The sequence below is a fragment of the Vicugna pacos genome, unplaced genomic scaffold (assembly GCF_048564905.1).
Source record: "Vicugna pacos unplaced genomic scaffold, VicPac4 scaffold_20, whole genome shotgun sequence".
Taxonomy (NCBI): domain Eukaryota; kingdom Metazoa; phylum Chordata; class Mammalia; order Artiodactyla; family Camelidae; genus Vicugna; species Vicugna pacos.
The window spans coordinates 39,983,031-40,009,394 of NW_027328741.1; the positions used below are offsets into that span (position 1 = coordinate 39,983,031).

Below are 26,364 nucleotides of genomic sequence, written 5' to 3' on the forward strand. Positions count from 1 at the left end.
CAATGTTATTTTATCTGAAAATGGCATAGCTATTTAATAAAATCTTGTCATTTAACTTAATTTAGCACACCACTAGAATTTAAAGATACCAAACACTTAGAGATTATCTTAAACATACATTTTAAAAATATATTTTAAATATTTACCCAAAGCTCTCATCTCATTTGCATTTAATTTACTTAAAATTTTACCACAGCACATTACTTTTATTTTTTTTTTGACAAATCTGCAACAGATATAACAGGATCTTATTTGACTTTCATTAAACCTAGGTACAGTAAAGGTATTATAGTTAAGATGGATGATTTTAAAGATGTCTATATTTATTAGAACATACTTAAACTAAACAATATCAAATATTACCTTAATATTGAATATTTTCCAATTCACATGACACTGAAAGTCAATTTGTTCAGTTGTTATTTTAAAAATACTTAATGTTTAAGCTCTTATATTTTTACGTCAATTAAGCAGAGCTCTATGACTTTGAATTTTTTTTCTTTAGCAGTAGAAATATCTCACTTCTATAATGTGTACACAGGCTTATAATCAGAAAAAAGCTAGAGATCTCATAGCTTCACTTTAAAACTTACTTATAAGATAGGTATAATAATAGTTGGAGTAAGCTGAATTTGCTTGCTCAAATCACTAAGGCTTACTATTTATGAAACAGACAGTTAAAATTTCTTCACAAAGGCTGAAGGACCCTTCAGAGTTCTGAGTTCTAATATGCCAAAAATTTCTTGGCCTTAAGGTTTATTTCGTTGAGCTAATTAGACTCAGTCCTAGGTCACTGTTTGTTGTATTTATATTTCTGATGTGCAAGACAAAGACACTGTCTTCCAGGTCCCCAGAGAACTGCTCTCTCACCCATGCCGTATTTTATCTCCTTAAATGGCATTTTTGTATCAGTGAGAAGAGCTGTAAACAAAGAATTCCATGTTTTAAAACATTAAGGCTTACTTAAATATGTCTTCCAAAACTTGCATAAGGCATTTAGTAAGATCTCTTTTCCTTGTGTTATAAGTTAAACCCAGGGTAAACCTGTATTTTTTTATTAGCCACTCAAATGAGTTTTTAGTTTTACATTATATTGGACGGCTTATGTAACTATATTGGTTTATTTTAATTTGTTCAATTAATATTTTCAGAGGGACAGATATGTGCCTAGCCTTATAATACCAAGAAGGGGAAGTGTTTTCCCTCTTAAACATATGTATCCCACAACATAAGCAAAAGTTTTGTATAAAGACCATTTAAATATACCAATTTCACAAACTTTTATCTCAATTTTATTAAATCTTATACCTTTAATTTTTATATTTATTAAGTTTAATCAATAATTCTTATTTCTAGAAGGAGTGCCAGAAACCTTTTTTTGTGTGTGTGTGCATTGTATATAATTTTATAGAAGTCTCTAGGATGCCCAAGTTTCAGCCAAAGAGCTTAGGCACTTCTCAGTTTTTAATTTCATTAATTGGTCTGTTATCCCAATTATTGATCAAGTATTTCAGTCTATATATACATATATTTCAAACTGTGGTAAGTAAAATGGGCTTGTTTGAACTTTAGTCTTGGGGGGGAGTAGGTGAACTCTTTGGCCCTTTTTTTTTAACTTTACGTTGTGTAGTATCAAAACCCTGTATGTAAATCCAAAAATGTCCATTTTATGTATTTGATTCAAAATAACCATATAAAAATATTTATCCTTTTGGGATAAGCCACTTAATTTTTTTTTCGACATTTTTACAATCATTTTTCCAGTTATTCAACCTAGTTAACATTAATAATTCTAAGTTTTTATTAGCATATCTAGAAACATTTATTAGAAAGGAAAAACACAAACGTAGCTTTTCAAACCAGTTTTATTTTTTTAACTAAGTTCTTAGGTTAACCATTAGATATATTTTTCTACATTTAAACTTGATTTTAATAGAAACCATAAAACAACTGTTTATAATGAGATCTCTTTAAACTTTCACCAATTAAAAAGTTTTCCAAATTAAAAAATCCATCATATGGCCGTCAATTTATATACAAATATAATATATATATAGTGATTTTAAACCAATAAGATGAAGAGGCCCTTCCACATGAGAGTCGGGGTGTTGCCTAAATAAAATTCAAAGATTTACTCTCCAAAAGCTAAAAGCCTTTGTGGTCCAGGCTGATGCAACAAAGTTTAAGATGGCAAAATATCTGAAAATTGGTACTATCAAAGAATTGCTTAGAATCCCAATTTATTTGCGTGGCCACCATATGTACACAATACTTGTAACTTTTGTATGGTGGAGTCCAAGGTTTCCTTTAAAAAATAAACTAAACATACATATACATACATACACACACTTAAAACACCCAGAGAAAGATAAAACATTTACATTTCAAGGACACAGGAAGAGAAATCCAAGTTACCCCTAAAGGGGATTTTGTTTTTATAAGTTCAGAATGCCAAAAAATGTTTTTATCAGGCCTGGTTAGTTATTTTCAGAGTGAGTTTTTTTTTTCTTATTCCCAATTAATGTCGTAAATTTTGTATGTACATAAACCTGGCTGGGGTAATAGTTGGAGACTGGCAATCTGTCATTTCTTTTTCTTTTCTTTTCTGTTCTTTATTTTTTTTTTGAAAGTTCTATTCCCCATTGTAAGGTCGGGTTCTCAGAATAAATTTGCTAGTAAGATTTCCCACAGGGACAACTCTGTGTCATGAAGTCTTTGTGTCTACCACTCCTGGAAGATTCTCTGTCACCCGAGAAAGCTGTTACCAGCCAGGAGGATGGTCCGAATTTTGGAGTTGAAAGTTTCCTCATAAGAGTTTTACTTTTATCCTGAAAAATTCAATGGAGGTAACCAAATTGAGGAAAATATTAGACCAGACTCTTACCTAACCACTCAGTCCTGAACCCAGTGTCTTTCAACTTGGACTCACTCAGGATGTCTCCACTGGGTGAGTATTTTCCTCATATGTTTCCACCAGCCCCACTTTGGACATATCCTCAAGGTGGATATTTCCTGTTATCTTTCAACCAGGCCCCACCCAATATGTCTCCACTGGGTGGGTAATTCACCTCAGGTTCTTTCAACTGGAGGGCCACGTACCTGGATACACCGCCAGATAAACTTAGGATCATCAACCAATATGTGAGATCCGAGAACCAAGAGAGACTCACCCAAATTCATCTGGACTCCCCGAGGAGGTGGATGGGCACAAAGGGCCACTGCTGGTACCAAGGCTCCGGTTACTTGGAGAGTTCAGGTGGAGAGAAATCTGCTGTGGTGCTTCATGGTGTCCAAAACTGTTGACTGAAATAAACGTGCAGCCTAAAAGTTAAGAGTTATGTTTCATTTGGCGGGAGGACTCGAGCTAGGATGACAGCCTGTCAGAACTCTCTGAGGGACTGCTCCCAAGAGGTTGAGGCAGAGCTAGGATATATAGGAGCTTTACAACAAAGACCAGGTTGTTGGAACAATAAAAGATTGCTTGTTATCTAAAGAAAGCCAGGTATCTCAAGTTCAAGAATTTAGTACTTTTGTATGTGTGAGAGGAAGCAAATATTTGGACTCACTGAATTCATTTTTTAGACAAGCACCTAGCTATCTCGGGCCAGTAGCCTGTCCTTTCTTATTCTGAGTCTGCTCAGATGACACCATTGTGAGTTGCTGTAGCAGCTGGGCTGCAGGCCTGTCCTAGCTGGGGCGTGGCGGCAGCCTTTAATGACTTGTTTTCAGTATTCTTTGTTTACTGTCATGGTTGCAGTATTCTCATTCACATTGTAGTATTTTCGTTCACAGACTGATTATGGATAATCTGCAACCTTGGAAAGCAACCGAGATGGAATTACTGCAGGTACCTTCTGCTTTAATAAGCCGTGTGCAAACATAAACAGGGAGGAAGCATACACTTGGATTTGGAGGTGTAGGAAAGGGATCCTGCACATTGCAGGAGAAAGCAATGCAGAATTACTTAAGTCCACCTTTCTTTACTGTAGTGGTTTCTGAGAACAGTTCATGGTAATTAACCAACATTGACAAACTGCACAAATTGCATTTAAGAGCTGGCCGGCTGAAACTTGTGTATTGGAGAGGTGGAATTCAAAGGCAAGTGGTCAGGTGGATTGGAGAGAGATGGAGCCAAGGCCTGGGCCCAGATTCCGGTTTAAATTGCCATTTCTTCACCATAGGGCCTTGAAATAGAATTCAAAATCTCTTAACCTGTTGGTGAATCTGTGAAATGGGCATAACATTCGTTTCACCCTGGGATTGTTGTAAGATCTAAAGAGTATTATAGCACACATGAAGCACTTAACCCACTGGCACTTAGCAGTGTTCACTGTGTGGGGCCGCCCCGCTTAGCATGTGTCAGAGCCGTAAAGGCAGCATTTGTCTGTTGAGGATGCACTTGCAGCCCCTTGGCTAGGTTATGAATTTGGTGATTTCCTATAATCCTTGTAATTCTATGTGCCATGGACAGTTATTTTCATGGACAGATGAGGAATCTCATGGTAAAAAGACTGTATAATTTGCCCAAAATCAGACCATAATTTTGGGTGCAGAGGCCTCGGTTCAGCATGGCCCCCTGGGCCTTCTGCCCTCTCTGTTCAGCACCAGAGCCAGATATGGAGTCGGCTGTTTCCCTGCCCAGAATATCCGGCAGGCCGCAAGACACATCTGGCCCTGTGCTGCTTGAGCAAAAACTCCGAAGGAGAGACAGTTACAAAAGGGATAAACATAAAAACAGACGACAGCAAATTGTGATCAGCTCTGAGAAGGAAAGGAACACGTCTCGCCGTGCAGAGCTGGGAGCTTTCCCGTCGAGGCTGCTCTGGGGGTGTTCATCTCAGCTAAACAATTTCTGCTGCTGCACCAAGGCAGGAAGGCAGGGCGCGTGTGGCCAGGTAGACAGGGCCTCGTTGATCGTACTCATTCCCCATTAAGCGGCAGCTTTCACGGGCACTTACCTAGTAAACAGATGTTGGCCATAATCATCACGCACTTTGCTTGGTAGTTTTCTTGGCCCCAGCATTGAGATGAGGTCATTGAAGCTGGGGAGTTTGCTGCATGCCCGTGATTACCTTGCAAATACCCCGACTGTTCTTTCAGTCTAGACTGGTGTGGCTGTCATGTCCCAGCCCTGTGAATGGCATCGTGTAGCTTCTCCCAAGTGGCCCAAATGACTGACATTGATATGCTTAATTCGTTGGAAATAGTATGTGACAATAATAGAAAAAGGTAGTAAGAAATTGTTTGGAAAACTGGAAAAAACCTTTTCTTCCCCAGCTGGGGGAGCGTAACCCGTATCACTCACCCTACTCACTGCCTGTCACCTCCTCCCCGCCGACTCCGTGTTCATAAGCCACACTGAGCCTTGGGAGAACATTTTGCCTCATGACACTTTTGACTAGGACCTGCAACTTCTTTGTCCCTAGTTAACTCTCTCTTCAAAGCCATTCAACTTTTTGCAGGCTCCTCCACTCAGATGTAAGAATAGCCTCTTTAAACTTCTTGATGCAGCTCCTTAATGAAGATCTTGTGATGGAAACCTAGCCAAAACTGGGATGTATGCATATAGTGACTGCAACCTCAGCACTTTGTTAGTTCAGAATCAGAGGGGTGAGTGACTCAGGAAATGCTTTTTTAAGGTAACAAGGGGAAAGTGAAAGGACGCAGGCTGTGTGAGAAAGAAACATCTCAATCACAGCCAGTAAGGCACCTGTGTTCAGGATGGGGTGTGGCGAGTGCAGAGTTCTCACAAAAAATAGTGGTGTGATGGGAGCGAGGACAGTTGGGTACTTTATTGGGGAGGAAAAAAGTGGGCTGAACATTTCCTTGTTGAACAAGAGGATTGTGACATGATGTGCTTGTATTTTGGAGAGAAGGGTTTTGTGGGGACAAGCCTAGGAGTACGCTGTATGTCTGGGGAGTCAGCACAACAGAGAAACACAGAGAACCGGGCAGACCCCAAGACCCATGCTGGGGGAGAGACTGCCCACCAATTGGAGCCCTGGAGGCTGCTTCTGTCCCTTAGCTGTGGCCTCAGACCTCCCTTCACAGCCCAGTCCTGTTGATACAAGAATAAAAAACGTTGGGCATGAGAAGGGCTGTGTCCCAGGCTTTCATTGAGCCCCTGGGATGTGCCCCACCAGATTTTGTTCCTTAACTTCATGCAGTAAAGAATTCAAGAGCAAGCCAGTGTTGAGTAAAGGTAGATTTATTCAGAGAGATACATTGAAATGCAAGAGAAACGTCACGAGGTGTGGGGGTTTGATGCTCATATTAGAAGTAGGTACACACTCCACAGATTGAGGGCCTTCCCCAAAGAGGGAGAGAGAGTGGTGACCGCGAGGTGGCGCTGTGTTGCTTGTTTTCTTGGGCTTGGTGGTTTCATATGCTAATAAGTAGAAGGACCAGCCTTAGGGTAAGGCGCTGGGATTCCCAGGGAGTTGGCCATTTCCCACCCTTTGACCTTTTGTGGCTATCATTGGGACTGCCATGTTGCCTGGGGCATGTTATTGACCAAGTTACTAATACAATGGATGTTTACTGAAGCTCAAGATCTGCTAGAAGTTAAATCTCTTCATCCTGAGCCTCAAGGCCTATTGGGGGTTGAATCCTTTAACATTTTGATGTTAATTGCTGTGGCCTTCCTTGAATGGCTGTGCTCTTCCCCCTTCCATCCTGTCTCACTGTGATGACACAGAGACAGCAAAGGTCTGGCCCTACCTGTGCTCTTGCATTTAACTGCGGGAGGTGTGAGGTGGGCTTATGATGACCCTGAATGGTGAGAAAAATGTTTCAGATTTTCCTACGTGAGACATGGGGACCTGACAGCAACCTCCGCAGATTTATCTCACGGGCATTATCGCTTGTGTTGTTATAGAAACAACAGGCAAGCCAAGAAACAAGTATAACTCACAGGGTTGTAGTACTGAGATTTATTATGCTGACACGCTCAGAGGGGCTTCTTTTCCAAAGCTCTGAGCACCTCCAAGACGTGCACATGAGGTTTTATAGGGTTAATTACAAGTATGGGGCTATTAGCCAATAAGGCTCAAACAACAAAAAGCAAGGAATCAGTACACTGAAGCTTATCAATTTGGAACAGATCCCGTTACTGACAATTGTTGTCCTTGGATTTACGTGTTAGCTTATTAGCCCATTAAACTGACACTAAACTTCAGGTTTACCAAGTAGCTCAGCAAAACTTAGATCAGTAAACCGACATTATCACACTTAGATTTGTGACTTAGCTTGTTAGCCCAGCTGGGGTTTTCCTTCACAGTGTCACTTATCTTTTTTATTTTTCTTTTTATCTGTTTTTAAGTATTTAACCCAAATTTAATATCAGGGTTTTTTGGGAAAGAAATTTCTTTTTCTTTTCTTTGGGGTTCTTTTGGTGGGAAGGTAATTAGATGTATTTATCTGTTAGTGGAGGCCCTGGGGCTTGAACCCAGGACCCCGTGCACGCTAAGCACATGCTCTACCACCCGCCCCTTCATCATTTTCTTTTTGCTTTAGCTGCCAAGAATCTTACAGCTGAATTTGTAGTCGGCCTTTAACACTTGCCCTGACTTCATGGAATCCATTTTTATGAGTTTATCTCCCCCTGGTTTCATTTAAGTATTGAATCTCCATTTTCTCTTCACTCTCCGTTTTGCCTTTTTGTTGTTATGGTTGTTAAGCTGTGTTTAAAAAAATTGTTTAAATTCTCTTTTAGCAAGAGGCTGAATGTAAATATGCAAACAAACAGCACAATTAAATGCTTTTATATATTCTAAGCTGTTTAGTATTTACTTAAAAACCGATTTGAATATTAAAGTGATAACATTTTAAAAATATTTTTTAATTTTTTATAGAGATATAGCTGATTTAAAATATGATATTAGTTTCAGGTGTACAATAGATGCTCCATTTATAGTTACTGTAAAACATTGTCTGTATTCCCTGTGTTGTAAGATACATCCCTCTAGCGTGTTTACATTACATGTTGCAGTTTGTATAAGAAAGTTGGGTAACGCAGAGTCTGGAACGTGGCTGTGTATGACTCAGGTTCACGCTCACCCTGCATGGCAGAGCTCAGGCCTTCACTCCTTTCTGCAGGGGAGCGAGTGGAGGCAGCTCTCATCAGCGCTGGCACCACCCTCTGAGTGGCAGTGACAGCAGTGACTGTGTGTGGACGTGCAAATTGTTTTTCCAAGAGCTTTATATGCGTTTCTGCATTTAATAATCAAAGCCCTCCTGTGAGGAAGCGTTTTAAGTTTTTAATGCATAATACATTTTATTTTGATATTGATAGATTTCAAACCTCTGGAAAATTTACAGGAGTAGTACAATAAACGCTTAGATACAGTTCACCTTAAAGGGCACTATTTGGCTTTCTGTGTCTGGCTTATTTTAGCATAAAATTTCAAGGTTCATCCATATTGTAGCCTGAATCAGTACTTTATTCTTTTTGTTTGATAATATCCTTTTCCATTTTTTTTGGTTTTAGTCTATTTAAAAATATTTTCATTGAAGTCTAGTAAGTTTATAATGTTGTGTCAGTTTCTTGTCTACAGCACAAGACTTCAGTTAAAAAGGAACATACCGGCATTCATTTTCATACTGTTTTTAAACATAAGTTACTATAAGATATTAAATATATTCTCCTGTGCTATACAGTATAAACTTGCTGTTTATTCTTTACATACTCAGTAACTGCAAATCTTGAACTCCCAATTTATTCCTTCCCACACCCTCCCCCCTCTGGTAACCACAGTTTGGTTCCTGTGACTCTGTCTGTTTCTGTTCTGTAGAGAAATTTATCTTTTTGTTTCTTTCTTTTTTTTTTTTTTTTAGATTCCACATGTCAGCAATCTCATGTGGTATTTTCCTTTCTCTTTCTGGCTTACTTCACTTAGAATGACATTATACAGGTCCATTGATGTTGCTGCAAATGGCATTATTTTATTATTATTTTATGGCTGAATAGTAGTCTATTGGACAAATATGCTACAACCTCTTTATCCAGCCATCTGTCAGTGGACATTTCGGTTGTTTCCATGTCTTGCTATTGTAAATAGTGCTGCTGTGAACATTGGGGTGTAGGTGTCTTTTTCAATTAGGGTTCCTTCTGGATATATGCCCAGGTGTGGGATTGCTGGGTCATCTGGGAGGTCAAGGTTTTGTCTTTGATGAACCTGTATAATTTTTCCACAATGGCTCCACCAAACTGCATTCCCACCACAGTGTAGGAGGGTTCCCAATTCTCCGCAGCCTCTCCAGTATTTATTGTCTGTGAACTTCTGAATGATGGCTATTCTGACTGGTGAGAGGTGATATTTGATTGCAGTTTTGATTTGCATTTCTCTGATAATGATATTGAACATTTTTTCATGTGCCTACTGGTCATTTGTGCGTCTTCATTGGAGAAATGTTTCTTTAGGACTTCTGCCAATTTTTGAATTGAATTGTTTGTTTTTCTTTCTTATTAAGTGTAAAAGCTGTTTACATATTCTGGGAATTAAGCCCCTAGCAGTTTCATTTATTGCAAATATTTTCTCCCATTCCATAGGTTGGTTGTCTTTTTGTTTTGCTTACTGTTTCCATAGCTGTGCAAATGTTTGTAAGTTTAATTAGAGTCCTCTTGTATATTTTTGGTTGTTTTTCTATTGCTTGAGTAGACTGCTCTAGGAAAACATTGCTGAGATGTATGTCACATGTTTTCCCTATGGTTGCTTCTAAGAGGTTTATAGTGTCTTGTCTACATGTTTAATTCTTTAACACATTTTGAATTCATTTTTGTGTATGCTGTGAGGGAGTAGTCTAACTTCATTGATTTACATGCAGCTGTGCAGTTTTCCCTGCACCATTTGCTGAAGAGGCTGTCTTTACTCCATTGTATGTTCTCACCTCCTTTGTCAAAGTTTCAATGACCAAAAGTTTGTGGGCCTATTCTTGGTAAATGTGTTTATCCGTTCATTGATGGATGGATATTGTTAGTAACTTTTGGCTACTCTGAATGATACTGCTATGAATATTGATGTGAAATTTTTATGAGAATATGTTTTCATTCTGTTGGCTGTACAGTTGGCCCTCCATATCTGTAGTTTCCACTACATGGATCCAGATGGCTGATTGTAAAGGGACTCGAACATCCTTGGATTATGGTATCCAGGGTGTGGGGTTCCTGAAACCAACCACCCAAGGGTATTGAGGGATGACTCTACATATAGGAGTGGAATTGCTGAGCCATATATCTCTAAGCTTTTGAGGAAATACCAGACTTCTCCAAAGAAGTTGCACAATTGTCCCTTTCCCCTGGCCGCATATGAGGTTTCTCTGCCTCCTGAATGACATTTGTTATTGTCCATGATTTGGTAATAACCATCCTAGTGGGTGTAAAATGAGATCTCATTTTGATTTTGATTTGTCTAGTGATGTTGAGCATCTTTTCATATGCTTATTGGCCATTTGTATATGTATCTAAATTCGTGGTAAATTTAAAAATTGGGTCTGTTTTATTGTATTGTTCAGTTGTAAGAATTCGTTATATATCCTGGATGCTACTCTCTTATTAGATAAATGTTTTGCAAAATTGTTCTTCTATTCTGCACATTGTCTTTCAATTTATTTTTTTTAAACATTAAAACAATTTCTTTACAGGGGAGGTAGTTAGATGTAATGATTTATTTTATTTTTCTTGCTAAGCACGCACTCTCTGACTTGAGATACCCATTTCCCCTGTCATTTGACTTTCTTGATGATGTCTTTTGTAAGAAAAGGGTTTTAATTTTGATGAAGTCCAGTTTATCTGCTTTTTTCTTCTATCACTTGTGCTCTTGGTATTGTATCCAGGAAACCAAAGCCTATCCTAGGACCACAAAGATTTATACTGTGTCTTCTTTTAGAAAGTTTATAGGTTTAATTTTTACATTTCTGTCTGTGATCTACTTTGTTTTAATTTTTATTTGTTATATAAAATATGGGTGTTCAGATTCCAGATTGATTCTTTTGCCTGCAGATACCCAGCTGTCCCTGCACAATTTGTTGAATAGACTATTCTTTCAATGGGGTGTTTTTGGCCCCGTAGTGGAAAACTGTCTGTAAATGTAAGTTTTTCCCCGTGGGTTTTTATTGTGTCTCATAGATTTATTTATCCAAACTTATGCCAGCATCATACTGACTTATTACTATAGCATTTTAGTACCTTTTAAAGTGAGTCCTCCAACTTTACTCTTCTTTTGCAAGGTTGTTTTGCCTATCCTGGGCCCCTTGCACGTCCATATTAATTTTGGGATCAGTTTTTCAATTTTTGCAAAGAAGTCAGCTGGAATTTTGATAGGGATTCCACTGTATATGTAGATCATTTTGAGGAGTCTTAATATTTTTAATAATACTGTCTATCATTCCATGGAAATGGGATGTCTTCCATATATGTAGATCTTTTAAAATTTATTTTGGTGATACTTCAAAAAGTTCAATGTACAAATCTTGTAAACTTTTGTTAAATGTATCCCTCATTTTATTTTTAATGCTGCTGTAATTGGACATGCTGTGTTTCTTATGGGTGGGACTATATATCAATCTTCTTATTTCTAGAATTCCTTAACAGCAATTACCCTAGTTATATATTTGCTACTTAAATCTATCCACAACTATTCCCCGCCCCGTGTTATAAGAAACCAAGACCCAAGTTAAGCTACCTGAACACCTATGTGGAAATGTGAAATGAGACCCTTGGGTGGGGCTTTGTGCAGATGATACTGGAGCTTATTCAGGATGGCTTCATCGTAATTTCTTTTAAACAACCCTTCCGGTGTATTTAGTCAGATACATTAAGAACATGCCCTTTTGATGTGCGGAGTAGCTAAGACTATGATTTTCAAATAATTTCTAGTGAGAGTGTTGTTCTTGAAACCTAATTTGCATCAATCTTTGAAGATTTATGTTTCAGGTGCTTTGACTAAAGAACCCTCACCTGTCTTTAATCAATAACGACAACTAAATGCTCAAGCAACATGTAAGAGCTTGAGCAAACTGCCCCCACCCCGTAGTGCTGGGTGGCTGCAGCTGCAACTGGAGTCAGCGCTTACCTATCCCAGTACGCTTGTGCTGATCTGCTCAAAGTGGTTCGTCCAACAGTTTGTCAGTAGTCTGTTGGACAAAGTCATTAAAAATTGATTGAAGGTTGCTGGAATGCAATATATTCTTATTAATATTAATTAAGCACATATTGAGTGCTTATTGTATGATGGAATTGTCCCTCAGCCTCACATGAATATTATTTCTCATAAAACCTCACATATTTCCTTGTTAATCTCACTTTACAGATAAGGAGACTGACAATTAGGTCTTCTCTCTTTCGGGGGAGCTCATTATCAATGATGGGAAGTTATAAGGAAAAAGATATTTATTCATCATGAGAAAACATTTTTCTGAGGGTCAGCAAAGAAGAAGATGAACACTGAAGAAGGTGATCATTGTTCAAGTGAGACAAGCCCTGGGTTGTGCGGAGTCTGCATCCCTGTCCTAGAGAAGGCACGTGTAGAGCTGCGTACTGGGTGAGGCGGCGTGGCCGCGCAGGGAACGCGGATGCTGGGCCGTTGGGCTGTGCTCAGGCCTGGTGGGGCTTTCTCCTAAGGGCAGCAGACCATCATTGACAGATTTTATGTTGGAGAGTGGGGTGCTCTCGTAGTTCACTTTTGTCTTGTAGAATGCTTGGAAACATTTAGAAGGCTTGGCAGGAGGTGATGTGATGAGTCAGAGTAGGGTGGCTGCGAGGTGTAGCAGTGTTCAATTTTCAAGTGGTTTTCAGGCCCAGGCTTGTGGCTCAGTAGCCGTGTCAGTTTGAATGACGCACTCAAGGAAGTGAAACAATTTATCTAATCAATTGAAGCAGCGATGTACCCAATTCCCAGGACTGTTGTGGAGATCCAGTAAGATAACGTTTGCAGTGTGCAGCATGGTCCCAGCACAGAGTCAGTGCTGAGTGAGTGCCAGTGAGTATCTGGTAGGTCAGGTGTGGGTGGTGGGACTCGGTGTCTGAGGATATCTGGGCCCTGAAGGAGGGGTCCATTCACATCTGTGAGTGATGGGTCTGAGTTGGGAGAGGCACGGAGAACTTAGCCCCCGACCAGAGGCCCTGGGCAGGACGGCTATTGGAGGAGCACCGTGAAGTCAGCTCTTTGCAGGTGGAGTTGGAGGTGCCCTTGTGACATCTAAGTGCAGTGTCACGAGCTGAAAGTGGAGGTCTGCGCCCAGGCTGTGCATTTTCGAATAATGTCAACTCCTGAGGACACCGAAGTATTGATCACTGAACGGAAGTCATACTTTACAGGACAAATGAATAGTAGTATCACCTCTGTCATCAAAGCTCACGTCTATTTATTCATCACTCAGTTTGCTAATTGGGTACTTACAGAGCTCACTTCACCGTCCTCCCGTGGGCTCAGGCTCCACAGAAAAGAGCTGGTGTGTCTTCCTCTTTTCCAGAAGAAGACACATTTAGCTTGTAGACTTCTGTACCTCGCCAGACTTAGGATATTAGTTTGTTGGTTAAATTGTATTTTCTGTTGGCCATGTCCTGACAGGAGAGAAATTTTACCTCATGGTCATGTTTCAATTAGCTGTTACTGAGAATTGCTGATCTGATACATAGTGTATGTATTATATTAACTTTGTAGAGTAGTTATCATTTTTCTGTCTTTGCCCTTTAATTTTGATTGCCCCTTCAGTGTTCTATCCTTTTTGGGGCCTTATTTTTTTTTAATTAAAAAATGTCTGTTAACAGTTAAGAAAACAAAAACAAAGAAAAAATGCACATGGGAGCTAAATTTAGAAAATGTCTAGTGTGTTTTCTTTCTCGGCAATGGAGGGTTCTAGAAACTCGTGAAAACTTTCATTACACAAGTTCCTTAAAATGCTGATTAAGAAATAAAACCTTCCTTCCTCATCTTTCAAGCTGCACAACTAATTGTCAAGAAAGTGAGGGAAAATTCTCAGAATGCAAGACAAATGAGAAAGCAGGGTTTCTGGGAGATATGCGAGCCTTAGAATCCCTGGGGTGCTGGTTTGATCCTGAACTGATTTTCAGTTGCCTTGACAGGAGGGCAGGATGTGAGCCCCAGGCCTCTGACACTAGGAGTTGGATGGGGGATCATATTATGGGCCAAGCCCATCCTGAGGATCTTGGTTTACTAAAGGGTGAAATAGGAAAAAAAAAAAATTCCTCAAGGCAAGAAATTAAGGAAAGTCAATTTTGTTGGAAGAGGGGAAAAATAACAAATCCAAAGTAAGGATATAATTTAAAGTTGTTCTGGCATTAGAGTGACCACAAACACCTGGCAGAAAAGCACAGATACTCCTTGATTGATAAGTTGTGTTTTGAATGAATCAGTGAACAGCCATTCTGAAAAAGGCCTCCAGAGTCTTGTGGATCAAGATACTGGACAGCAAACACCTCCCTTCCAAGGTCTCATTCAAATAACCAGAAAGGTTTTAAAGGAAAGAAGCCATAATCATAGATCTATTTATTAACAGTTCTATATGCTACGAATTCAGAGGTGACTATGTAGTTGTCTCCTCTATTATGGACCTTACTTTCTCTTTGGGGAGACAAAATGACATAGTTGGTAATCTTGGTGGAGGGAGGTGTTAGTCTGTTGCAATTAGCCAGGAGAGGAGATTAAGAAAACAGTGAAGGGTGGGTGAAATTTTTAGCTGAGGACAGTCTTGTTCACTTGGCTTTTAATTGCAGGCTCAATGAACTGTCACTGGAGGGAATAGATCTTACGGAGGATGGACATAGCTCAGGCCTCATTGGAATGGACAAATGAACCTGGAGAAAGACAGTCAAATCTGTGCAGACATTAAAGTTCACTTGAACGTGCTGCATCCCTGAGCCAAAGATAGGACAAATATGCAGCAATTCTTGAGGACAGAAGAGTGGTTTTTAAGGTTCTCCAAGAATGAATCCCATGGAACCGAGATGGCCAGTTGTCAAACTGAGACTTTGTTCTTTGGACGGTGTACCCAGCAAGGGTATTGGCCTTTTATATGTTTCCATTTGTCTTTAATACATGTCTGTTGATGAGGACGTGGGCACAAATGTTTGACACCTTGTCGAGGCGATTTTGGATACCTGCCTAGAAGCACGGGCACAGTTGCGGCTGCTTCATACATCTTGCAACCCATCCCTTTCCCCGGCTCCGTGATCACGACAGAGTGGTTCCTTGTTGACCTGTCCGTTTCCTCTGTGACATCATAACCCATGAAAAGACCGGAGCATATTAACTTGGCTTTGTTAAAGTCAAAGAAACAGATCAAATGTGGAGTCAGATTTGTTCTTTCCTATTTCAGTAGTACCATGGAGATGGCAGTTTGGGCAGCTTTTTGTAGTGTCCTTGAGGCTTTCTCTCTCAGCTTCTTTGCGCCTCAATTGAAAACCCTTCATTGCTGTCTGGCCTGCTGGTAATGCACACTGCCTGTTTTGCCCTGAAGATGTGTTCTGTTTATAAACTCATCTCTACTCCTTGGAAAACAACACAAGAATAACTCAGTTGGTTTTCCACCAGTCATGGGCAGGGGTGAGGTATACCATGTTATTATTTCATAAAATAATAGTAATAATAGTAATAGTAATAGTACTAGAAATAATAATAGTATAATAATAATAATAATTATTATTATTATTTTATTATTATAATAAAATAAAATTATTATTTTATTATTATAATAAAAGAAGTCTTAAAACAGGACTGAGCACATTGGAGAGAGTCAATAAATGTTTCTGGCTTAAATCAAAAGTGATGACTTAGTGATTCCATGGCTGCTGTATTTGCTAAGCTAGTTACTCCTTTGCTCCATTACACATTATTTTAACTGAAAAAGAAATGCAAGCAAAAGGTTAAAAAAAAAAACTCAAACAGAGCACAAAAATACACAAGTGAAAGAAGTTTTCCCTCATCCTCTGTTCTTTCAGCCCTGTCTGGAGATGCCACTGTTTACTATCTTTTGTGTGCTTTTCCAGATATGCTTTGCACATTCCCACCTATGTATGTAAATTCCTTTAAAATTTTAGTTATTTTTAACTTAAAGAGATTTAAATCCTCAAGTGGCTTCTGCCCGGGTAATAGAACAGAACAAATCTGACTCCATATTAGATCTGTTCCTTTGAATTTAACCCTATGCTCTGTCTCCTAGGCTTCATCTTGCTTGTAAAAAATTGTTGCCTAGGGCCTGAAATACACAGGAGAGCTTATTCTTAAGCTCTGACCTTTAAGGATATTTAAAATTTTTTCATTCATTAAAAGATAGCAATTTGCAGAATAGAAAATAACGTTTGTTTTGTTGGAGATTTACAGGGATCTGACCCACGCAGATAGCTGTAAGAACAAAGGATTCTAACAAGAAGGAATTCCTACACTAAGAAGTTTGCAACAACCAAGCGCGTAGGAAAGGAGCCTGAATTGTGACTTGGGGAGATGGTTTTCCAGAACATTAGTTTGCCAACTAGGTCTACAGAAACTTGCTATTCCAAGCCCCAACATCTGGTTTCCAAACTTATTGGCCTGTCCTGCACTGAGGAGTATGAATTTGGACTTGGTAACACTCCTATCTACCTAGAAAGCAGGGCACTGGAGCTGAGTGTTATGGAAACAGGCCAGCCAAGAAACAAGCACCAATCGGAGTGCTGGAGTACTCAGAATTATTATGCCGGCGGGCTCAGAGGGGCTTCTGCTCCGAATTTCTGAGCACCTCCAAGACGTGCACATGAGGTTTTAAAGACTTCAATACAAGTAAGGGGATATTAGCCAATAAGACTCAAAGAACAAAATGCAAGGAATCAGTACACTGGAGCTTATCAATTTGTAATAGTTCACATTACTGACACTTGTTGAGCTTGGAATTACGAGTTAGGTTGTTAGCCCAATAAACTGACACTAAACTTCAGATTTACGAGATAGCCCAGCAGAACTTAGATCAGTAAACCGACACTTATCACACTTAGATTTGTGACTTAGCTTGTTAGCCCAGCTGGACTTTTCCTTCACATGAGGACAGCTCTCCCACCCCCAGGAAACCACTGTGAGCCCTTGATGTTTCCACTAGGTTGGGGTATGGTTTACCCAGGAGGGATGGGGACTATGCACCAACACTCAGGCAGTCTGCTCTGTCTGGGGCTCTGATCTTGTACCACACCACTCCCCGCCAGCCCAACACCTGGGACAGTGGAGCTAAGGCAGTGATCCTTCCTGCCTGTTTCCCAGCGTGTAAAAGGGGAATATGTACTCTTCCCAAGGAAGTTCTGAGCGACAACACCTGCGGGTGCTTGGTTCTCAGAGCAACAGAAAACCCAGCTCCGCATGGGGGCAACGGGTGTGATCCCCGTAGTGTTTCTGCAGAAGCATCTGATGGAGGGCTGGATCAGGGAGGTAAAACATGAGCTGCGAGACTTGAACGGTTACAGAAGGGTACAGAGGTAGGTCTGCCATCTCAGGGTGCCCTAGAGGTAAAGCTTTTTCTCTCCAACTCCGCTACGACACTCCCCTATCCAGACCCATCCCTTCTCTGCTCTTCCTGTCCATCTGTATCCCTCCACTTTTCCCCTCTTCTCCACCCGCTCCCATCTTCTCCCTCCCTCGCTGTCCCACATTCTCTCGCAGAATCCAGAGAGGATCCATGTCCCTCCTGCGCATGCGCTGTCGGTGCCTGGTGGTCCCCTGGTTCGAAGCTCCATGTCCGAGCCGGGGATTGGCCCCAAATGCTTCTCAACTCTGTCGCCCGTTAGGCCTTTGGTTCCTGCCTGGGGCCGGGGCTTCTGGCTGTGGAAGTGCAAGGTGGGGGGCTCCCGGGAAAGGGTTCAGGCGGCTTCGGGAGGGTGATCTGCCTTTCACAGCCCCCAAGGGCGCCAGTCAGCCCGTGTTCAGCTGAATTTCTCTGGCCAGACCCTTCTGACAGCACCACCTGCCCCGGCGCCCCGGCCACAGCTGTCCAGGTCCAGGTGTGCACCTGCCACCTCTCACGCAGCCGGGATCCCCTCAGTCCACGGCTGGCGTCCCCTTCCCCTCTCCCGCCCGCGAGTCCTCTCCTCCCGGGCTTCCTCTCCTCGGCCGCCTGCCCGTCCCCACCAATGGGCGGGCTGTTTCCCGGGCGGGCGTGGTCTGCGGACCTGGACGGGAGCGGGCGGCTTATGCTGGTGCTGGGGCTGGCCTCCGAGCGGGGCTGCAGCCCGCACCCCCCCTTTCCCTCCCCCCTAGGGCTGCCCTCCTTTCCCTTTCACCCTCCCTCAGGACCAGCTCAGTGGCGTGTGTGCTGCTCCCCGGACTGAGAGCCTCTGGCTGTAGCGCCCAGCTTCACCTGGTGGAGTCGGGAAAAGGGAGCATCAGTGCTGAGCAAGCTTCTGTCTCCTCCCTCAGTGTTTCTGCCGCAGGTAAGTATCTTGAACACTTTCAGGTGTTATGATGGCGGTGCTTGTTGATGTCACGTGTTTTTATAGTGAGAGGGATTAACAGTGGTGAAAGCAGGGCTTGGTTCTGTTAAAAATGAGCTGAAGGCATGAAGCTGTGATATCCTCCTTCCTTCCCTCTCCAAGGGTGAAACGTGTGACAGTCAATTTTAAAAAGATAGTTACAGTCCCTAGCTAGCCCAGCCCAGCTAGTGTGTGTTAACAGGAACAGCATCACCAGAGGCCTTGGAGACCCAGGGATATTGCAGTCCTAAAGAACTCCTGGCACAGTTTTGTTTGTATTGGTTTTTTGTTTTTCTTAAATTGTGGGACAGACTAGTGGTATAAAAAGAAAAATATTTGTCAAGAAATATTTTTTCATATAACAGCGTTATTGTGATATAGTTCACACACCATGAATTCCATCCATTTAAATGGTAAAATTCAGCAGCTTTTAGCATATTCACAGTTGTGCAACCATTATTATTCCAGAACGTTTTTATCACTTCAGAAAGAGCAGTGGAAATTAATGACCTATCCACCCCTCCCCAGTGGTGGTTCTAAAGAAATTTCTTGGCTAATCTTGACCATAAATTCACTTGTTACATTCCAAGAAAAATCTGGTAGGAATTCTAATCAGAATTGCAATGAATCTGTCTATCAAAACAGGAAGAATTAACGTCTTTATGGCACAAACTTCTTCTACCCATGAATATATTTCGGACCCTATATTTTCCTTTGTCCAGAGCCTGGCCCATGGGAAGTCCTCACTACTTGTTGGGCTTGTGAATGATGAGATTCTATACATCGTTAGTTGCAGCTGTAGCCTTTCACAGAAGAGAAAAGAAACCTCAGTGAAGCAAGTGACTCTCTGATGGTCAGAAAGAGTGACAGCCATTGCTGGAGTGATCCAGTGGACTTGGTGTTTACAACCAGAATTCTCCACCACCTACAGCTAAGGGGATTAGAGTGTTCTTTTATTTTTTCTTAATGGCGTTGCTTTTATTTTTACTTATTTTTTAAATTATTTTTTATTTAAGTGTAGTCAATTTACAATGTTAGTTTCAGGTGTACAGCAGAGATTCAGTTATAAACATATGCATATGTATATACATATGTTTTAGATTGTTTTTAGTATAACTCATTACAAGAAATTGAATATAGTTCCCTGTGTTATATAGCAGGTCCTTGTCATTTATTTTATATTTACTAATTTGTATCTGTTAATCCCTCCTTTCCTGCCTGCTAAATACAGTTTGCTTTCTATGTCCATGAGTCCATTTATAGGAGCACCATTTTTCCTAGTAATATATGCTCTTTGGCTGCTTTCAGTTTCAGTAATTCCATCTTATCTGTGGGCGCTTTTCTTCTGGTTGCCTTTATGTGGTTTGCACACGTGGTAATAGAGATCTTTATTTGGGAGAACTCCAGGTCTCGTGTAGTCCCTGGTACAGAATGCCCACTGAATTGATGATTGAACTGGGAAAAAAGCACAGTAAATGCTGGAATTTCCACTATGGTTGAGAATTCCAGGTTTCAATAACCTGTTTAGACAACCTTACTATTGGCTGCACCCATACTGGGTAATTTGGTGGAAATTCATGGTATGGTGGTGTAGAGAAGGGACCTTATATTCTTCTTCTCTTTCTATTTTCTAACACTCATTTTCCTGGGCCTTCCAGATCCTCCCCCAGAAGTGCCCAGGGCTGGCTTAGTGCTGCGCTGAGGCAATATTTGTTAATAACGCCCTTTCCTCTTCTCCTCTGAGCCTCCGTTTCTTTCTGTGCACAATGAGCGCTTAGACTAGATAAATACTTTTCAGTTTCTTTTAAAGCCATGTTTCCTTTGAGAAACAGAAAATGCAAATATCTCCTCTCAACCCAACCCTTTAGATTTTGGTATGTCCTCCAAGGAGTGACATAGCTCTTTGTGAAAAATTGATGTGATTTTGATTGCAGGTGACACAGAAAAGACTCTTCAGAGATTTATTGCAGGGAGAGGGCAGGAAAGAGGCAGTATGTGACACTTTCTAGTGTGAGCAACGGAGCAGGGACTTGGATTTAAATACGGTGTCTGACGTGGCCTCTCTCTAATCTTGTAGAATGTGATAAACTTCTCTACCTCAGTTTCTTGATGTGTCAAGTTGGGGTGATAATATTTTAAGGCTTCTGTGAAACATTATACAAATAAGACATTTGTGTCTCGGTAGAAACAAGATCTGCTAGGGATTCAGGGATTTGTTTAAAAAAAATTCTTGTCCATAGCACTCTGTCTGTGTGTATTTAGAAGTTCCTGGAGGGTGAGGGTGAGTCTAAAGTCCATTGTGGGACAGGTGGCCCATATTTCTCCGTGTCCCAGTTTACCCCCTACTCCCCAGTCCTCTTCCTCAGTCCAGGATGAAGTTCCCTAGTAGATTTACACAGAGGTCTTGTGGAAATGGCTTTTCATTTTATTGTTTCACCAAGAAGGGCTGCCATCATGATCTCTGTGGTCAGGTTTTGAAGGGCTGCCATCATGATATCTGGTAAGAATTCTATGCAATTTGGAGTTCCAATTTAATGAAAAGAAAAAAATTACAAATAGAAAATTAGAACAAGGGTGGTGACAGGGGCTCTTTTAAGTGGACACCATTAGCTTTGTTAGCTTCAGGTGCTGTGGCCTGTTGCCACGAGGACCCATCCTCTTGCTCTGAAGTTGGAGGGACTAGTGGGCTCAGTGGGAATGTTAACTGAGTGTATCTCATGGGCTGGGCATTGTCCTATTTGTACTGTGTGTTCCTTATTTGAGACAGTGAGCTCACCTAACCTCGATAACCTCTTTAAAATATTAGACTTTTAATTTTGAGATGTAATGTAGATTCCCATGTGGTAGTAAGAGATTATATGGAGAGGGCCTATGGACCCTTTGCCCAGTTTTCTTAATGGTTCCATCATGCAGTGTTGGGGTACAATTCATTACTGACTCACTAACAATTTGAGGTTTGTGTTATTGCCCTTATTTCTATTTACGATTAAACTGGGGCTTCGTGAAGCACGCAGGCCTGTCCAGGTCACCCACATTGTTAATGCAGAGTCGGGTGAACGTGGACTTGGGATTTCCAGGCAGTACCATTATGATGGTTTGTGGCAGGGAGCAGCATTCACTTTGCTTGTTTATTCATTCATTCAACAAACATTTATTGAGTAAACTCTGTGGGTCAGATGCTTTCATAGGGTTATCTGATTCTTCAGCAGTACTGAGAATCAAGTAATGTTTATATTTTTTAATCTGAGAAAATTAGCTCTGAGAGGTTATAACCCCCCCAAAGGAAGTATAACTCATAAAGGAGGGATAGAACGTGTGTACAGTCACCTCCTTTTATGCAGGTGGTACCCTATGCATTTTACATTTTCAAACATCCGTAATCCAGATATATTCTTGTAAGGCAAGGCTTTTTTTTCAATTGAAGTATAGTCAAGTTTACAATGTTGTGTCAATTGCAAGGTGTTTTTTGACTTTTGAATTAAAAAATACTTTTTCAGGAGGGAAATTAGGTGTATTTATTTGTTTGATTTTTTAAAATGAGGTACTGGGGTTTGAACCCAGGACCTCGTACATGCTAAGCATGTGCTCCACCAATGAACAGTACCCTCTACCCCAAGGCAAGTTTTCTTATCCATTATTATGAAGCTTAGGAGTTCAAATAAATTGAATAGGAATCCAGATCTTTTGATCCTACTGTGGTCCTTCTCTTTATATTCTGCTGAAGGGGGTTGGGGAAGCATTTCCTTTGTTCATTTCTTTATTCAGCATTTTTGAGCAGTGACTTTGCATCAGGGCCTTGCTAGGTGCTTGGAAATAGAAAATAAGAAATGACCTTTCTCTGCAGAGGCAGGAAGCCTAGACCAAAAGCTGGGTAATGTGATCCGAGCTACAGTAGCCATATGCAGACTCTGAGGACAAACTGTACCCTTGGATTTGCTTTGGCTTCCCTTGTCTTCTGGCTGGTACACACCAGGTCACCGCAACCCAGATGGGCCCGTAGCACACAGCAGAGAATGTACCTCGATCTCCTCTCCCGTCTCGGCAGGGCCTGCAACATGAGCATCCCTGACTACGTGCAGTGTGCTGAGGACCACCAGACTCGTCCCGTTGTGGTCCAATCCATAGAGATCATCTCAGAGGAGAATTTCTTTTGCAGCTATCAGCTACTCACCTCGGTTAGCCATATCAGCCCTTGTGGCTCCCAGTGGACACTCTGTATCCACTACAGGCACCGCTATGTGCCCGAGAATCGGTGGAGCGTCTTCCAGAAACACCCCAAGGTCGTGGGCCTTGTCACCATTACCGAATGTCTCTCTGCCAAGGCCTTCGAGAAGCTCCACATGCAGAGGAGCTGTATGGCACATCGCTTAATGACTCTCAGCTTTTTGTCTTTGTGCAGCATGGGGAGGTAGCCGAGCAGACGCGCACCGACGTTGCCTTCAATCTAAGAGTACTGCAGGGTGGTGGAGAAGAGGATCGAGGACTTCACTGAGTCACTCTTCATCTTGCTCAAGTCCAAGTGGCTGGATGGTGGCCCCAAGAATTCTGGGGACAAGATCCCCCTCCCCTGCATCCCGTTTGAGAAGGAGGACTTCATGGGACTGGACACAGACAGCAGGTAAGTTAACCTGGAAGCCAGTCCACCTTGGCTGTGTGCTGGATTGCTTCCCTACATCCAGAAAGGGATCAGCAAGGAAGAAGTCAATCTTGTAGCCAAGGGGGGAGGGAGGTGCAGCCCGCCGGTTTCCAGACATTTCAAAGTGAATCCGCCTTTATTTCAGAGAGATCCTTTTAGGGTTAGTGTGGACACTTACTCCCGCTTTACAGCCAGGAACATGGTGGGACCCCTGGAGTTGCTGTCCAATAAAGTAGCCAAAGCCACTGATGCTAGGAGCACTGGGGAAGAGGCTGGACTCAGCTGAGATGTACTGTAGGTCAAATGCACATCAGACGCTGAGGCTTGTCTAGTAAAAGTACATAAACTATCTCTCTACTTCCTATATTGATTACATGTCAAAATAATAGTATTTTACATACAGTAGATTAAGTAAGATCTGTTCTTAAAATCACATTCTAGTATTTGTTTTTTGTTTGTTGGTTTGTTTCTTTGTTTCAAATTTTAAACGTGGCAACTGGGAAACTTTCTTTACATGGCTCTCATTTCATTTCTGTTGCGCAGCCTGTCCTGGTACATGCTCATCCCTTTGCTTATAGATGAGATGCTGAGCCCCGAGTGGCAGAACGAGGCGCTGGTTGAGCTGCGGCTGGAGCCGCTGTCACCTGCCTCCCAGGCCCAGCACCTTTTCAGCTCAGGCCGTCTCTTCCTGCCCGACAGCCACCATGCCAAGTTAGGACATCAGAAACACCGCCAGGGACTTCCTAATGAACTCCTTATGCAGGGAAAGGCGTATCACGGTGTATGGGACAGAGCAGGGAAATGTTCATTCCCACTTTGTCCCTGTGATTAAGTCAATGGCCCCACTTTGCCTCGGAAGTACAGATGAGCTCTTCTGGGCTGCCTACCCCCCACCTTCTGCTCTGTTTCCCCGTATATCTATCATGTTTTCCCTCGGGCTGAAGAGGGTGAGATGCCTTTGCCGAGACGTGGTCCCCCTTTGCTGGGGTGAGTGAGGGAAGCTGTGTCCCCCCGGCCTACGGCCTCGGTCCTTGAGTCTGGAGAGGGCTCATGGTGGTCCCACAGGTGGCGGTCAGAAGACCTGGCATGTGCTACCGGGCCCGCTTTGGAGGTGGTGCTCTGTGATTCTTGAACTTACCTAAGATCAGATCCTACTTTCTGGTTGTTGGTAAGTTGGAGGAGAAGATGCTAGGGAATTAATAAAAAGAATGTCTAGACCAGCCCTGTGAGTGAGAAGCACAGGGGACACTAGTCCCACCTGCGAGAGCCCACCTAGCAGGCTCTGGATGAATTTTCTGTTCCTCCCCAGAAATACCTCTATGGCTTAAGGAAGAGGAGAGGCATGTCGTGGCCATGATCTGTACTTGTCCTCACAGGGCCCTGTGATCTACGTGCCCGCACTCCCCATCTGCTTCTTGGAGATGAGCTGGCATGTTTAGGAGCCTGGGCACTGCTGAGGGCATAGCTCCCAGCACCGTGCTACACAGAGTCTCGCTCCGTTCACCTCATCTGTCAACTCCTGCTGAGGCCCCAGACATTAGTCAAGTAGGTGCATCAGCGAAACCTAAGCAGGGACCACCTTCTCCCCCTGGACAGACTGGTGAGTGAGCAGTGGAAGCCTGGAGCCCTGCCCCAGCCCCCACGCCAGTGCCACTTCTTTTGTCATAGGAGGCACTGGTGACATTTTTGCTCAACAAATGCTTGTCTCTGAGTCTGCAGACCCACCAGAGAATGCCAGCTTGTTTTTGCCTTTTGAAGTCTGCCCTTGGGACTTGGCGGAGTAGCCGGATGTGTACTTAGCCCACAGTGGTTCAGCGCATTAAACCTGCCTCCTTGTGGGTCTGTCTATTCTGGTACCATAAGGGCTCAGCCAGCATCTGAACGTCATTGAGATAACGCGGCCAGTGAGCTCGGGTCAAGCACATTCTCCTCCAGTCACTTTTACTCCATTGTTTCTTTTACTATTCCACAGTCATTAATTTTTTAAACAATGCTTTGGTGCAGGAGCAGAGCCTCATTCTCTCCTGCTACTCATGGTGGAAGTGAGTAAAACGGTCCAGACTGAAATGCGACAATAATTTGTAGCTCAAAAGCTGCCTAGTCGCTTGTAGGTCGAATTTTGGTTAGGGGAGCTGAACACGTTGTGGTCCCCCGGCAGCGCCGCTCCCCTCAGGCCCCTGCTTTCCCTTGAGCAGGAGGTGAGGTTGGGCCTCACCATCCCCGCGTCCCTGGCCTCACACACTCACATAAATTCTTGTACATGCAGTCAAAATTATTTTTGTTCTTGTGTGATTCTAATTTTCTCTTGTTCCTCTTTTCCTTTTTCTTTACTCCTTTTTCACTTGTACTGCCCAGTGAGCATGTTGTTGCTTCTGAAAATGTGGGCTGTGCACACCCTGCATTTGAAATAGCCAGATTGCCCTCCGTACAGTCTCCATCGCTTTAAAAAGCAACAACTTAACAGCTGTTTTGATCCATCTATTATCTTAGTCATTTTTTATTTTCTAATTTTTTGGAATATTTGCTTTGTTAGCTCATCACCCACTGGTGTTTGATACCTGTTGAAATCCTTGCTTTTGAGGAACATGTTTGGTCCTCCTTTTATTTGGTGACAAATGCGCCCTTATTAAATTTGTTTCATTGTTTTGAAGAAGTAAGATGTGAATTGATTTAGTAGGCTGCTCAGGGATTCTTTTCATGGAGTATTTAAACTTGTAAGGTCAAACTCTGCAGCATTTTGCTCGATTCCTGCTTTTACACAAACGTGCTCAGCACGCGGTTCCTGGCTGTCGCTGTGTGACGTGCGTGACGTCGCTTCCTGGCCGACGGTCACTGGTGAGGATGTGGCCGCCACGGAGGTGACAGCTGCAGGGGACGCTGTTGGAGGAAGCGGTCACCGTTTGGTTCTTTAATTTTTTTTTTTTTGCATTCAACTTCCCCGTGCCATTTACTTTACTTTGCCTTCATAAAGGGGCAGAATTGGGTCTAAAATCCATGCCACTATTTTTTCCCTTTACGAGGCTGGTTTTTCTGAGTATCAGGACAACATGGCCTTCTCCTAAGTAGCTGGCTTACCTGGATCTGTTGGGCAAAGGGACTGCTAAAAGGGCCGTAGCTTCCTCTCTGCTCCAGCCAGTGGGCATTCAGAGCTGGGTCTGTGGTTTGCCTCAGCAGCCGTGCAGACCTCCCTGCCCCGGCCTTTACTTTTAACCCATGTTGGCAGTAAAGAGCTGAATCCGTTTCTGTTGCAGCTGACGCCCACCACGTGGGCCCCCTAACG

The 26,364-nt window shown here is 42.3% G+C and overlaps 1 protein-coding gene across 1 annotated transcript in view; it reads left to right on the top strand.

The window, feature by feature from the left end:
- The window catches only part of LOC140693991 (uncharacterized), a 58,108-nt gene extending 43,302 nt beyond the window's left edge, over positions 1-14,806 (top strand). The window contains exon 8 of the mRNA XM_072957495.1: positions 14,735-14,806. The gene's annotated coding sequence lies outside the window, so the exon portion shown is untranslated. The remainder of the gene's footprint in view (positions 1-14,734) is intronic.
- Positions 14,807-26,364: the final 11,558 nt, after the last annotated feature.